This window comes from Belonocnema kinseyi, chromosome 6 (assembly GCF_010883055.1).
Source record: "Belonocnema kinseyi isolate 2016_QV_RU_SX_M_011 chromosome 6, B_treatae_v1, whole genome shotgun sequence".
In the NCBI taxonomy this organism is placed as follows: Eukaryota; Metazoa; Arthropoda; class Insecta; order Hymenoptera; family Cynipidae; genus Belonocnema; species Belonocnema kinseyi.
In genome coordinates this window covers 78,808,104-78,823,575 of record NC_046662.1, presented here as the reverse complement: position 1 = coordinate 78,823,575, position 15,472 = coordinate 78,808,104, and the positions used below count along the sequence as shown (strand labels likewise).

The 15,472-nt window shown below is 28.5% G+C and overlaps 1 protein-coding gene across 1 annotated transcript in view; it reads left to right on the top strand.

The window, feature by feature from the left end:
• The window catches only part of LOC117175019 (prolactin-releasing peptide receptor-like), a 231,349-nt gene that overhangs the window by 135,759 nt on the left and 80,118 nt on the right, over nt 1-15,472 (top strand). The window contains exon 3 of the mRNA XM_033364523.1: nt 12,145-12,237. The gene's annotated coding sequence lies outside the window, so the exon portion shown is untranslated. The remainder of the gene's footprint in view (nt 1-12,144; nt 12,238-15,472) is intronic.

Here is a 15,472-nt window from a genome sequence, read left to right as displayed (position 1 = left end):
GGTTCAAGCATCGTATTGGATTGACTTATAACATCCTAATCTCATCAGTCACTTGACTTATTCCGTGGCTATGATGTATAACCGGGTTCACCCGAGTAAAAGTTTTGAATAAATAATTTTAAGATATTGTAAAATAATTAAATTTACAATCGAAATATTTTTATTTGGTTGAAATATTAACAATTATATTTTTCGTCAAAAATTAATTTTTTACATTCTAATTCTGAGTGTAATGTAATCGTCCAGATTTTCGATATCTGGTTTTTAACAGATCTTTACGTTTCGGCAATTACAGAATCCAAAAATAATAAACTTTTGAAGAATTTATTCAATCGAGTCAGTCTTTGATGCACTTTTCAAAGACTTGCAAATTATCCCTGTTAAATATATCAAATACATTTCGAAACTATGTCAGTTAAATTATTCGATTAGACAAAAATTCAAAAAATTAGAGCTTTTTTAAAATTCAATAAAAATTTTTTTAATAGTTTAAGAAATTTCTGTCAAATTTTCTGGTGCACGTTAAAAAGATTTGCAAATTATCCTGATTACATTTTTAAATTCGATAAAACTTCGAAAAGTTATATGCTTTTCAACATTTTGAACATTTTCAAAAAAAGGGGGAAAAATTTGTTTTATAGATTAAGTAATGTCAATCAAAATTTCTACTAGATATAAAATATATGTTTTTCGAGAATATTATCATGAAATTTCTTAATTAGACAAAATTTGCAAAAGTTGCATCATTTTCCAAAATCGGAGCGTTCACATATGAAGTTACGCCGTATTTCAAGCTTTTTGACCCCCCCCCCCGGTACCCCTTGCTCTGTCATGAACTAACGAGACTCCTATCTATATTATTACGTCACGTTCTTTCGACCCCCCCTCCCCCTAATCAAACACATTCATTCACATTTAACTAGAAATATGTCGCAGATTAGTGAAATCAATCAAGAATCACACGACTACCACCACCGCCCACAAAGAACATTAGACATACACAAAAAATAAACATTGATTAGCCGGAACCTCAAAATTGAAAACCAAATATCAAAACGGACGTGTATAGAGGCGCTGCTGTCGGATGCGCGGGACGCGGTCACAGTTCAAAACTTTTCATTTATATTTTATTTTTTGTATTACCTAGGAGATATGTGTTTCAACCTTTTTCAGTTTGTGAATACAAACCAGAAAATCTTCCGTGACATCACGCGCAGAAGGTGCCCCCTCCCCCTCCATTTGTCACAATTTGTCACGCTTGACACGCTTGACCGTTGTTTTTTGTAGATTTTGACGGAATTTACAAATTGTCTTGATGAAGTTCTTTAATTGAAACCCAAATAATCGAGCGCGAAGTGAGAGTTTCTTCATGATAATGTAATCCTCAAAGCCGTAGGTGTTTTAAGAACCTTCTTTAAAATCAAATCGAAAAAAATTGCAGTTACAATTTATGGCTGTAATACCTCAGAAGTTTAAATCACAGTTTTCGATTTAAGTTATAGCATTTTCGATATTTGAAAAAATTTAGTTAAAGTGTACGCATTTAACGTGCGAAAACGAGCGTGAGAGCGTGCCCACGCGAGCCAGGCGCGCTCAAACTTGGCGCCAAGCGCCGCACGCTCAGCGCGCAATAAGAATGTGCCCGCGCAGCGAGCATAGTTTTGAAATTTAAAATTAGACTGCTTGTTTGAAAGTTTAACTTATTTGTTAAAACTGAATTCATTTTTCAAAATATCAACTATTTGGTGAAAAAAAGTTACATTTTGTTCGAAGATTGAACTGTTTTGGTGAACATTCATCTTTGTCGACAAAAAGAGTCGACTATTTGAATTGGGAATTCCACTCTTTTAACAAATTTTTCTCCTTGACTTGAGAATATAACTACTTGGTTGTAGAAGCTACTGGTTTTGATTTAAAATAAAAATATTTTCTTGGTCGAAATATCAACTTATATAATTTATTTTTTTTTAATTTTCGCAAGTATCAATTTTTCTTTTAAATATGCAAAAACCATGTTTTCAAATATTGAATTAATTAAATATTTAAATAAAAAAGTTATGCGTATTGGTATTACAACTTTTCGAGTTTTAAACGAAGAAATATGCCGTTATTTTTTTATTATAAAAAAACTTTGTTGTTTTTAAATAAAAAGCTGTTTTAAAAAAGCAAAAAAATGGTATATCATAATAACAAAATAATGCGATATCTTTCCGTTTCAAACTTAGAAATTTTTTAGCTCGGCATACATATATACAACTTTTAAAAAAGTGGAATGGATTGAATTCAAAATAAATATTTTCAATTTCTTTCGGATGCTAAACCGCAGAACTTTTTTTCTGTAGTCATAAATTATTCAATTTATTTCAACACTTTTGGCTGGCTCTCTATACCTCTACATTTAATTTTTTAAACCATTAAATAATTATTTGGCCTGGAATCCTTACAATCTAAAATCGATTAGATTTAAAATGATTAAATTTGAAATATTTAAATTTTAAATTCTGAAGGCTTTTAAATTGAGTGCTTTTTCCGAGGGGTTTGTGGACCACTCGCTAAACTGTTTCGTAGGCTCCCGGCAATAATTTCTAGTCGGTATCCAGGAAAAATGTTTGCATTTTTCCCTTAGCCATCACACAATTCGAACCTTAGCAACCCTAAAATCAACAAGTAAAATTGAAGCATAATAAAAATAATTTTTTTAAACATGATAAAAAAATATCTTTTAGTTACAATTTTAAAAAAGGTATAATAACGTCCAATCAGAAAACTACCCATTTTTTTGTTATCTTGAGCCCTGACTTTTAAATATAAATATTTTGTAGTGCCTTGTAAGAAATTATTATATTTCTTATTCAAACTGATATTATTTTTATTTGATTATCTGTAATTAATTATACATATATAATTGTTCTAAAATATGTAACTTGTTGATAACTCATTTTCTCTTCCAGATGCTTTTTCTCTTTAATTTATTCAACATTTTTGTATGCTATATTACGTACCAGCAATTGTATAATTAAGCCTTGTTCTAGTAATAATCAAAGCACGTTTTCAATTTATTTCTTCAGCTTTGAAGGGAAAATCGAATCCAAGTGAATAAATATCGCTCTAGGTTCGACAAAGTCAATTCAATTCGCAATAATATTACTAGCAACACAGAATTGCTTACTAACTTAATTTTCCGAACAATATGAGGTCCTATTATCCTGCAATTGTAATTATATCTGTCGATTTAATTCTGAATGAGAAAATACATAGTCTTCAAATCCAGGGGCTATATTAATGAGAGTGATACGAAATTCAATCTTACGTTCAATTCAAATAATTTGTAACGCAAATTTCTATACGAATTTGTAATCATTAATTTTTAAACTTTTAAAATAGGGATGAAAATTGTAAGCATTAAAAGTTTCAGTTCTCACTGTAGTTTTATATTTAACATATATACCACTTCAACAAGTGCGAACTGATTTAAAGTATCTTACTACACCAAGAAGAAATAACATTGCTATCCCACCCAATCTATTGGGAAATCGTAAACAGGACAGTGGAAAAATTTTCTTGTTACTATTAAGGGAACTCGAAACTATATAAAAAATTACTTTTAAGCCAAAGGAAATACGGATCTGGCTATAAGGTTGTTAACCCTCAATCAAATGAGAATAGTAGATATTTTTCATGTTTTATATCAGTAAGAAATGTCATGAATGAAGGAACACATTTTCCTAATTCTTTAACCATCCCCTTTCCCATATAACAATTAACATTTTTTGTCTTATAAAGGGAAAAAAGTTTACATACTAAACAAATTATAAGAATTTCTAAAAAAAATCAACGCTATGACTGATACTGTTCATAATTGAAGAATTTTTAAATTTAAATCGACAAACTTGATTAAATTTCAATTTTAAGTTTTCAAAATTAAAATACACCATAAAAAGAATTCAAAATTGTATTATGTTCTATTGTACACACTAAATATTGAAGAGTCTTCATTTTCAAACCCTAAAAATTGAAGTTTTCCGCATTTAAAATCTTTCAAGTTAAACTACATATTAAAAAAAACTGTGCAATATTACATCATTTTAAACTATAAGCATTCCAAATTAATGAATTTTTAGCTGATAATAAGGCCGTTCAAAACTTCACCTCACCTACCCCCTCACTTCACCATCTAACACTTATCTTCCCCTACTTCCCTTCCGCATCACTCACTTTACACCCACTACTCATTATTTCTAATCATTTCCCCCACTTCCCCTCAATTAAACTAATTTCTCCCACCACCTCCATAATTACTCCTGCACACCTCCCCTAATTACTCCTCACTTCCCTTGCTCTATCTAATTTACCCTACTTCCCCTCCGATGATTTCCCCTCGCTTCCCTAACTTTCCTTTCTTATTTTCCCTCACTTCCCCCACTTTCCTTTTACTTATTTTCCCTCATTTCCACTATTTACCCTCCCTTCATTTTTCATCAATTCCCTCCCTTACCTCTTTGAAAAAAGTACGACGGGCGGACGGAGGTCTGACTTTAACTGTAGGGGTTTCTGCCCGGACCTGCGATACCGTAAAGAATGAAGAATTAAAAATTTAAAATTGTTAAAATCGAAGAATTGGAATTCTGAATCTTAAAAATTGAACTATTACAAAATATGTGTATAACACATATTTTATAAATAATAGTTTATTTTCATTGAACTCCAAAAACTTACTTATAGTTCGCAAAACATTTTGTAATAGATACATTTGTTGAAATACCATATAATGTTTCTGCAGCTTGATATATAGAAGTTTATTGTAGAATTTAATAATTATAATATGTGAATTTTTCTAAAAATAATTTCAGCTGAGAATATTGTTCTTTTTGATTGAAAACTTATAATTAATTATTTTCAATCACTTTTCAAAGAAATTTTTTTTTTGAACTAAATGTTTTGTAAAATATAAGTTGGTCTTTGGAATTCAATGAAAATAAACTGTTATTTATATAATATATGTGTTATATTTTTCTTGTCTGAAATCAAAAGTTACACAATTTGTATGCATTATTGTGTATATTTTTATAATTATTTATTTAAATTACAAGAATTGTTTTTCAATGTGATTTTGAATCTCGCTTCAAAGGGTAGACAACCAGCGCTCAGCCCTAACGCACGAATGAATGAAAATTATTATCATTTCATTATTGCATTAAATAGTATCTAAAGAAGAAAAACTATTTTTCAATTGCACTTATACAGAAAAATTACTTTCTACGAAGATATTAGAAAAATAGAGATAAAATTAACCGATTCCCATGCATTTGGTCAATTGTCATGACTAACCTAACTTTTGGAAGTTGCATTAGGAAGTTATAATCTTATTCTAAGTGACTGGTACGCCCTATTAAATGAAAGAAATTTGAAAATTCGGTAAATATTGTTTCAATTGATTTCCTTGTTAACAATTATTAGTAATTTAAGAGAGAAAATTTTTTGAATTTTATGTTTTCAACCAAAATTTAGAAAATTAATATTCTTGATTAAAGGTTTTTAATATTGTTGACTTCTTGTTAAATCTATCGTCAAATCTAGAAAAATCGATGACCAAATCTAGAGGTATATAGTAAATTTTGCAAAGGCAAAGTCACATAAAAAATCAAATATAACGTTAATACTATGTATGATTGTTATCACTGACGTTTAACATATAATTTTGTATATATATATATTTTTTTTCTAAAGATTTGATTTGTTAAAATAATAGAGTATCAGTATCAATTACTTCCGCGCCTACGTAACAGAGCGTAACCCCCCCCCCCCCTTAAGCTACTAAGTAATTTATTAATCTTAAAAGTCCTGACTTATGGTGCGGAGAGGAGGGGTTGAAGGAATTGTTTACCTAAGTTTCGTCTTTCTAATTTAAAAAAAATTATGTGAATTCTCGTTTGTAGTAAAAATAATTTATACATTGTCGACATATTGAGTAAAATCTATAAAATCTTACGTAAGAAGGGGGGGGGGGGTATACATTTTACAAATCCTTTAAATAACGGGACAGTGTCTAAAATTTCAAAAACTTTTCTTACGTAATGAATGGGCGTTTCCTAACTTTTTTACCTATGTTTAATCGAACATAAAAATGCAAAGGAGATTTGAACGAGCTCTATAAAAAAACTAAGTGTTCCTAAGAACATAATACCTACTTCATGAATGCAAACTCCCATAATTGTCTAGTTATAATTGGAACAATAAAATACACTCGATTATAAGTTTGCCTTCTTCAGCAAAATAATTTGGTATCCCTCTTTTAATTATAAACGAAAATATTTGAATTTGAAATTTTCTCTCTCGAAAATGTTAAAACGTCAGCACTCTTACCAAAAGCGATTTAACGACTCCGCTCAACTGCCGAATTCCAAAAATAATTTCCTACCATTCTTTAGTAAATAAATGAAAGATAAAATTAGCACTCTCCTTGAATTAGGATTATGATCAAGTATGAATGTCGATGATGTGATTCACATAGGCAAAATGCGCATTCAGTGCCAAGTTTACTGGAGAAAATTGACACAGAATATGATAAATCGATGCACATCTCCCATCGACATTATATTCTCTTCACAATGCGAAAAACAAATGAGGAAAAGTAGATAAATCGTGAGAGTAGTCAGGAATAAATGATGTATCATCGAAAGTGCTATTAGTGTGAAATTCCATGGAGATATGTATTGTGGTTTGAGACACGTATTCTTTAAATTGAACGCCAGCCAAGTGCATGAGTTATAAAGTTTCCAAAATCCCTGGAGCATTTTCAGCACCGCAAGTAGAAGTCAAGTTGGAATGTAGTTTTCGCTTCCCTGTTCACACGAACTCGGGAAATTACTTGCTCTTTTTCACGGACAGCAATGGTCAAATATAAGCTATGGTAGTGAATTAAGAATAATTAAAAATATGGAAATATATGATTACAGAGTACGAAATTCTTCCAAAACAGGGGAATAATTGTTCCGCTTTTTTGACGAAAATAGCGGAATAGTTTTTTTTAAATACTGAATTATTAATTTTCATTTATTATTTAATAACTTTTTAGAAATTATTAACTCAATATTTAATTCAATATGAAACGCTGTAAATTCCTGAAATTTTAAGTAGAAATATATTGCACTTTCCTCAAAATAGTTCAACTTTCAAGCACTAGAGACGAATTCTCAACAAAACGGTGGAACAATTGAATTTTGAACCGGAGTTAATTTTTAACTAAGAAACATGAACTTTAAATCAAGAACAACCATGAAGGATTAACTTTAATTCAAAAAGAAGACTTATTTTCAACAGAGCAGTTAAATTTTCGACCAAGAAATATGACTTTAACAAATTACATGAATTTTGATCAAAATATTTAAATTTGTAAAAAAAAAGTAGTTACATCTTTAAACAAATAGCTTAATTTTCAACCAAAAAGATTAAGATTCTACCATATACGACGATTTTTCAACCAGAAAGTTCATTTTCAATGAAGAAAGATGAATTTTCGACCCAATTCTTATATAAGTTTTCAGCAAAAAATGGAATGGTTTCACTATAAAAGATCGGTTTCCAAAAAAATAAAATTATTTTCAATAAGTTGAATTCTACCAAAATAGACGGATTTGTAACGAAATAGTTGAATCCTTAATTAAAAAGATGGGTTTTTCACCAATAAGAAATATTTTTCTACCAAACAGATGAACTTTCAACAAAATATATAAATCTTTAACTAAATTGTTGAATTTTGAAACCAAAAAGGTGGATCTTCTATAAAGAAGTAAAATTTCCAAACCAAAAATAAGAATTTTTAATACAATAGTTAATTTTATACTAAATAATGAAATTTTTAAATAGATATTTAAGTTTTTAATGAAAATTTTGAATTTTTATACAAAAAGATAAATTTCTGACCAAGAAGATTAACATGCTACAAAAAACATGATGTTTCTGCTAAATAGTTTAATCCTCAATTTAAAAGATGAATATTTCTACCAAAAAGATTAATTTTCTACAAAAAAATACGATTATTAAACAAAAACATGAATTTGTAACCATGTTGTTAAATATTGAAAACAAAACGATGAATTTTCTATTGAACCCTTAATATTTTTAAACCGAAAATATGACTTTTCAACATAAATGTTAATTTTCTACAAAATAGTTTGGTTTTCAAATAAATAGTTTAGTTTGTAGCCAAAAATATGAATGTTTGATTGAAGAAATTAACGTTCTACAACTAAATAGTCGAATTTTTAACTGAAACAGATAAGGTTTGTGAAAAAAGAAATAATTAAATTTTATGTTTCAAAAATTGCTTCTGAAAAAATGAATTTCCAGTCAGTTAAATTTAACCAAAATGGATGAATTTTTCACAAAATAACTTAATACTAAACTAGAAAATGAATTTTCCACCAAGAAAATTTATTTTTTACCATAAACACGAATTCTCAAGAGAATACATGAATTTTAAACCATATTTTTTAATTTTGAAGTCAAAAATAAGAATTTTCTATAAAAAAGTTCAATTTTTAACCGAAAATATAAATCGTCAATAAAATAGTTGGTTTTCTATCAAATAGTTGAATTTTTAAATAAATATTTAGCTTTTAACCAAAAAGTTAAATTTTTAACCCAAAGATTAATTTTGGGACCAGAAAGATTAACATTCTACAAAGACCAATTTTCAAGATAGGTGTTAAATTTTTAAAGTTTTACTTTTAGAAAACAGTTGCCTTTTAAATTTAAAAAAAATTCAAGAAGGAAGTTACTTTTGTATGAAAAATATGAATCGTTAACCCAATTGTTGAATTTCCAACAAAAAGTAGATAATTTTTCGACTATTGTTTAATAAGACGCATAGTTTTATTCTGCAGATTTTCTTTAGGTCATTTTTTATGAGATGCAAAGTTTTTTTGTTTATAAAAATAATATTAAAAATAAAAAACGAGAATATATTTTTTCAAAGTTTGAAATAAAAGCACAGGACATCAAAACGTTGCAAGTAATTGTAACAAGTGAAAACTAGCAAATCAACAACGTTTTTATGTGATTTTTTCATCTCAACTTCATACCTCGGCATGTTTTCTAATTTCACGAAAATGTCATGAAACTTTTTTTATAATAATCAAGAAAATTTTCTATAATTATTATTAATTAATTTTAGTTCCTTGATATTGCTGTCATAAAAAATATTCCTTTTCAGGTTTTAGGGTTCGGCACCAATTTGCCAAAGAAACGTTTCAAAATGAGTTTTTAAAAACCAAAAATCACATTTTTAATGTTGTGCAGAAGTTAAAAAACCCCTGATTCATCCTTTTTGGATTGTAAAAGAATATTTTGAAAATGTTTTTCATCAATTTTATGCCGAAATCTTATTTGCCAGACTATCATTATAAAGTTACAAGCGACTGTCACAGTTTTTAATTATTTGATTGCAGATCAAATTGATACATTCAAATTTAATGCGAACTTTAACACAATATTTGAGTTATCGAATTTCATAATATGAAAATTCATTACATATTTTAATCACATGGATTCTATAGATGACAATGATTTTCAAATCATAAATATTGGCACTGTAATATGCAGAGGCAGCTATATCTCTCAATTTCCCATTAAAATAGTTCAACGCCCCTTGAACCAATATAATCGCGAATACGTGATTCTAGTATAATGACGCATAATTGATAATATTCTGTAACAATGTGACGAGCGAATAATCATGTTACCACGTACCATGGATGATTCGAGCTCACGCTTTAAGCATGTGCTAAGCATACCTCAGAGAATACAATTTCCGCTACATGATGCAATAATATGACTTTAGAGTGTTTGAGGCCTTTAAAATCCAATTTTGAATTTCACTTGTAGGTAATGAAATGAATAAAACATGAGCTGAAGTTCAAGGAGCTTGATCAATTTGAAAAAGTCAATGATAACGGAAATTGCTATCACCGCACCTTAATTATGTTCATTGACACTTTTCTTTCATGCAAATTCATGGAGAACAATTTTACAAACTTTTATGTGCCATAGATAATTTGAAATTACGGTTACTGAATTATTAATGAAACTTTTATATCTGTGATGGAGAATATTCTGTGACAAAAAAAATCACTTCGGACATTTTGAAGATTAATTTAGTGTTTTCTTATTAATTATTACCACTATTTGACAGCGAAATATTTAATTAATTTTAATACATTAAAAAAGTTCGTAGAAACCAATCATGATACTAGAAGTTTTATGAAATAATTCGCCTATTAAAACCTAACTTTTTCATGCTTTAATTATTTCAAACCATGCTTTAAGTGCTTAATTTCTGCCAAAGCCTTTTTTATTGATTGCCACCAATAACATTTTTTCATAATTTTATTTATTTGTAATTCTCACCATATACCCCGCACGTACGTCATACCCCACTCTTCGATATTTTAAACATTTTTAGTATTATTATAAATTTGTTTAGAAATTATTCTCTACAGACGAGACACATAGAGGTTTCAAAACTTGAAAGCATTTGCTTTTATTGTTATTATTATTAATAATATATATAGAAGAAGCCTTTGAAGTGAATATAGTAATGCCAGTTAATAGTATAAAAATTAGTGCTCCGCATTTAACCGGTTAAAAGTTTAAATAATTTGAATAATTTCTATGTTTAACCGAATAGACATTTAACACATTGAAAAAACTATATTGTTAAACTTTCAATCGTTCTAAACTTTTTATTTTTTATTTAAACAAACTTCACGTAGTTAGTGTGGCACAATAGGATTCATAGATTGAACGCCGATAAGGTATAACTGAACTCTTTGACTGAACTAAATTCATATAGTTCAATTCTTCAGGTTAATATTTAAAGCAAATGAAATAATTTTAAACCAACTGAAGCAGAACCTCAAATGTTTTTTCCAATTTTGGACTGCACACCTTTGATGTGTTGACCCCCCCCCCATCCACCCCCATGCACACCCTCTCATAAAAAGAAGCCAATATGACATTTTCTAACTATATAGATAACCGGGGTAACATGGAAATAAATTCTGAGAATCAACAATAATGTTGGCATTATATTAAATCCAATTTGAAATGCTTTAAATTCCAAAACTGGAATAGACATATTTTCAGTTAAAAAAGTTAATTCTTAACAACAACAAAATTGATTATCAACAAAAAAGGTTATATTTTCTACCAAAAATATTCTTTAAAAAAACATATATGGGAATTATAAGTTTCCGGAGAATAAAAATATGCTCTGAAGATTCCTGGGAGATTTGAAATAATTTTTTTATTTTAGAAAATAATTTTAGGAGAATATTTAAGAAGATCCTTAAACATTTTAAAGTCTTCATAAATTTTCGGAAATGTTTAGAAGTTTAAAAAATATACAAAAATAATTGTAAAGTTGAAAAGATATAAAAATTGAAATCAAAATGTAAATTTATGAAGTTTTAAATACAAAATTCGAAGTTTTATGAAAAATTTTGAAAGATTTCAAGAAAACAAAAACATTTTTTTAATTCCTTGGAAGATTTAAAAAGATATTTATTTACAAAAGTTAATTAAATTTGTTTAAAGGTTTTAAACAAATTTGCAAAGATTTATAAATATATCAAGAAAAATATTGAAGTTCTTGAAGCAAGTTTATGAATAATTCAAGTCAGTTTGGATGATATTTATGAATTTTCTTAACATTTGGTAAAATCCTGTAAAATAAAAATATTGTTTAACAAATTTTCTAGATATTTTTTCGGCATGTATAAATTCTTCAAAAATCTTTTTGAATTTTAGTAATAAACGTAGGAAAATTACATTCATATAACCCTGGTTTTAAAATTCATCTCTTTGGGTAGAAATTTCATCTTTTCTTATTAAATATGCAATTAAGATCTTCAAAAATATTGATGACTTTTTCAAGCACTTTTAAAAAATTGTATTTATGCAAGCTTAAAAACAAATAATTAAATAAGTTAAAAAAGAAGTAGTTAGTTAAAGATTTAATTTTGCATTGAAAACGATTTTTGTCCTCAAATCGATACAATAAGCGCCAAGCACGTGATTGATGATACTAGATTTATCTTATTTTTATTAGCTAGTCGCTAAGTGTAGTCTTATTTATTTTTTCAGATTACCTATCATTTAATTTTGGAATTTGGAGGCCTCGATTTGTCAACCAATTCTGAAATTGAATGCAGCCAAAAGTGGACGCCTTTGAAAGAGGTAAGATTGGCAGTTTAAATATATTTGAAATTTGTAAATTTCGATCCTTTCTAACACCGTCAACAGGGTAATTTCGGACATATAGGGTGAATTCGGACATTTCTAAATGGATACTTTAAATTATTTAAGGTAGTTTTAACTATAATTCAGAACGTTTAGCTGGATTCCGTCTTCAAAGAAAGTATAACTGTGTCATCTAATTTTCTAGATGGAAAAATTAATCTAAAACAACTAGAAATTTAGTTAACACAGCTATATTTTCTTAGAAGACGAAATTTACAAAAGCGTTTAGCTGGGAAAGCTAAACCACTTTTTCAGTGAACCACTTTTTCAGTGAAATTGTTATTGTGATGAAAATAGACAACAAGTAATAACTTTCATGACGTCATTAGGTCGTCACATGGTCTTGTCATTTGGTGGGTGGCAGAAGACCCACGTGTAATTGGCTGCCAGAAACCTGTCGAAACAATAATGCGATCCAATGTTAGCCTCTTCTGAAAATGACTGTCTATGTCAAAGCCCTAATGTTGGAGATATTGTAACGCGAGCACGTATTTCTAGGGGATGTATCCTTCGGGATTCGAGATCAGCGTCAAGGGACGATAATGATTTTCGTTCAAACCAATGCCGATCGAGATTTTCAACTTTTCCAGAAAAAGGTTAATACCCCCCGAAACAATCAGAAAATAGGAGAGAATTCAAGGAAAGAAAAAAGCAATTCTGATTGAATGAAATAACTTTTACTTTCAATCTTCTTACAACTTTTATTTATTATAAGATAAATCATCTCTTCGAGGTTGTAAAATATTCTCCTGCTGTTGCTCCTCTTTCCCTTATACTATCGTTAATTCCGAAGGTAGAAAAAGATTTTCCCGTTTTTTTCATTCTCCTATAATTTATCACTTTTATTTACTGTAGGGGACATTTTCAGCTAAGTGTGTTATAAAAAGATTCCCTTGACTATCGTATTCCGCGTTGAAAATGTACAGAAACGACATTCATAAAAACACTTCAGATTACATCTGTAGATTTTACGATCAACTAAAACTGAAAAGCTTCCTTCACTGATTTACATTTTTTCGCATGGAAATAGGGAAGCAATGTCAATCCAGTGAATTTAGTTCCATTATTTCAACTATAGTGTATTTGCTTCAATTATATCTAAAATTGGGATATCTGTATGAAAAGCGGCTTAAAACTGACAATAAAATTTGCATGGTACTCTTCTTCACGATTTATTTATCCACATTTTTCAAAAATTTGTTTTGAAAACAAAGAGTGCGTCAAAGTTTGAGTAAACACATAAAGAAAGTTTGAGTAATGCTTCTCTGTTCAGCGTTCGAGATGATGGAAAACAGAAGATTTTAGCACTTTGAAAAGTTGTAGAAAAATTAGAATTTCAACTCTTCTTTATATTACTTAAATTTAAATGATGTTCGACAACTCTCAGTTCGAAACTGGATTAATTTTGAAGTTGAAGTTTAATTTTCACAGTTCCTATTTATATGCAAAATTGTTCTTAGTTGGTAAGAGGATTATGAGAGAATTATAGTCTTCTTCATTAGTGATTACCCAACTCCTCAAAATCTCTGAGGTTGAAGTGAAATATCACAATATGAAGATCAGGGCGGAGTAAAAATAATGTGGTAATAGAATTTGTATCATAAATCTTGTCGCAAAGATTATTATTTTTGAGTCTCAGTAGGGGATTATACTAGAACCTATATACTAAATCAATAACTATACTTATGTCCCGACAGAAACCGGAAGTGCTTTTTTCGCAAAGTAGGTTTTCGAAGTTCCAACTTTAAAAACGCCCCGGGGACTCTTTTTCAACCGAAAGATTTCGTCTTGGGCTTAAAATGTCGGGGATGTATCCGGATATATGACCCTATATATAACTGCATACCGACAAAAAGAGACCTTTTTATGCGGACGCCCATAAATATTTTATTTTGCCATTAACGCATCAAAAATTCTAAATACAGACTTAACTCTCTTTCCCCTATTCTAATCTATACCCTTTTTGAAAGGAATGTAACTATTTTTATGAAAAGTTATTTCCTTTTAGTTGAAAAGTCTTCTATACTTTTTTTAAAGTTGAAATTAATATATTTTGGTTACAAAATCTACTATTTGGTTAAAGATTTAACTGTTGAAAATTTCATTGCAAACTCTTTTTTTCTAGTTGAAAACTGTAGTTTAAAAATGTAACCATTCTATTTTTGGTCGAAAATTCATTGTTTTTAGTTGAAACTTAACCTATTATATTTTTCATCAAAAAATCATCTTTTTGGTTAAAACATCAATTAATTGGTTGAAGTTGAACTACTATATTGAGCATTCATTTGATTGGTTGACAATCTGGTTAAAAATGTATCTATTTTGTTGTAAATTCCTCTTTTTGGTAGGAAATTAATATTCCTGTTTGAAAATATAATTGCTCGTTTGAAAGATTAACTGTTTTTAAAATTATTTTTGTTATTATTTTTAGAAAATTATTTTTTTTTTAACTGACAGTTTATGAATTTGGTTGTCAACTTGTTTTTGTAGCAAATATTTTTTTTCTATTGACTGAAAAAGCTTTCGTTGTTGAAAATACGTCTTTTTGGATTGAAACTTTATCTCTTTTGGTAGAATTTTTCTCTTTTTTGATAAAAAATTAACCTGTTTGGTTAAATATAATTATGTTTTGGTTAAGGATTCAACAATTTGGTGAAAATTCGTTCTTTTTTTTAATGAAGTTTTTTACCTAAAAATTGAATTATTTCATTATTGGTTTAAAATGGTTCGCTTTCAGATCGAAATTCAACAATTTATTTGAAAATGTATGAATTTTGTTGTAAATTGGTCTTTTTATATAAATGAATCTTTCTGATTAAAAATGTTGCTTTGTTCAACCCTAATTTTATTAGTGGACGATACATCTCTTTAGTTGAAAATCTAACTATTATGTTGAAAACTCGTTTTTTTCTTGGTTGAAAATTTAGTTTTAAATGTACATGTAACTCTTTCATCAATGATTGAAAGTTTATTGTCCTTACTTGAGAATTTAACAACTTGGTTAAAAATTGATGTACGAGGGTAGTTCAATAAGTCCTTAGAATGAAGTATAAAAACAATTTTTTTTGGTTAAATTTTTTTTTATTTTTCAACATAATCTCCCTGGAGCTCTATACACTTGGTCAATCGCTTTTCAAGTTTTTTTAATCCTTCAGAAAAGTGCGTTTTCGGA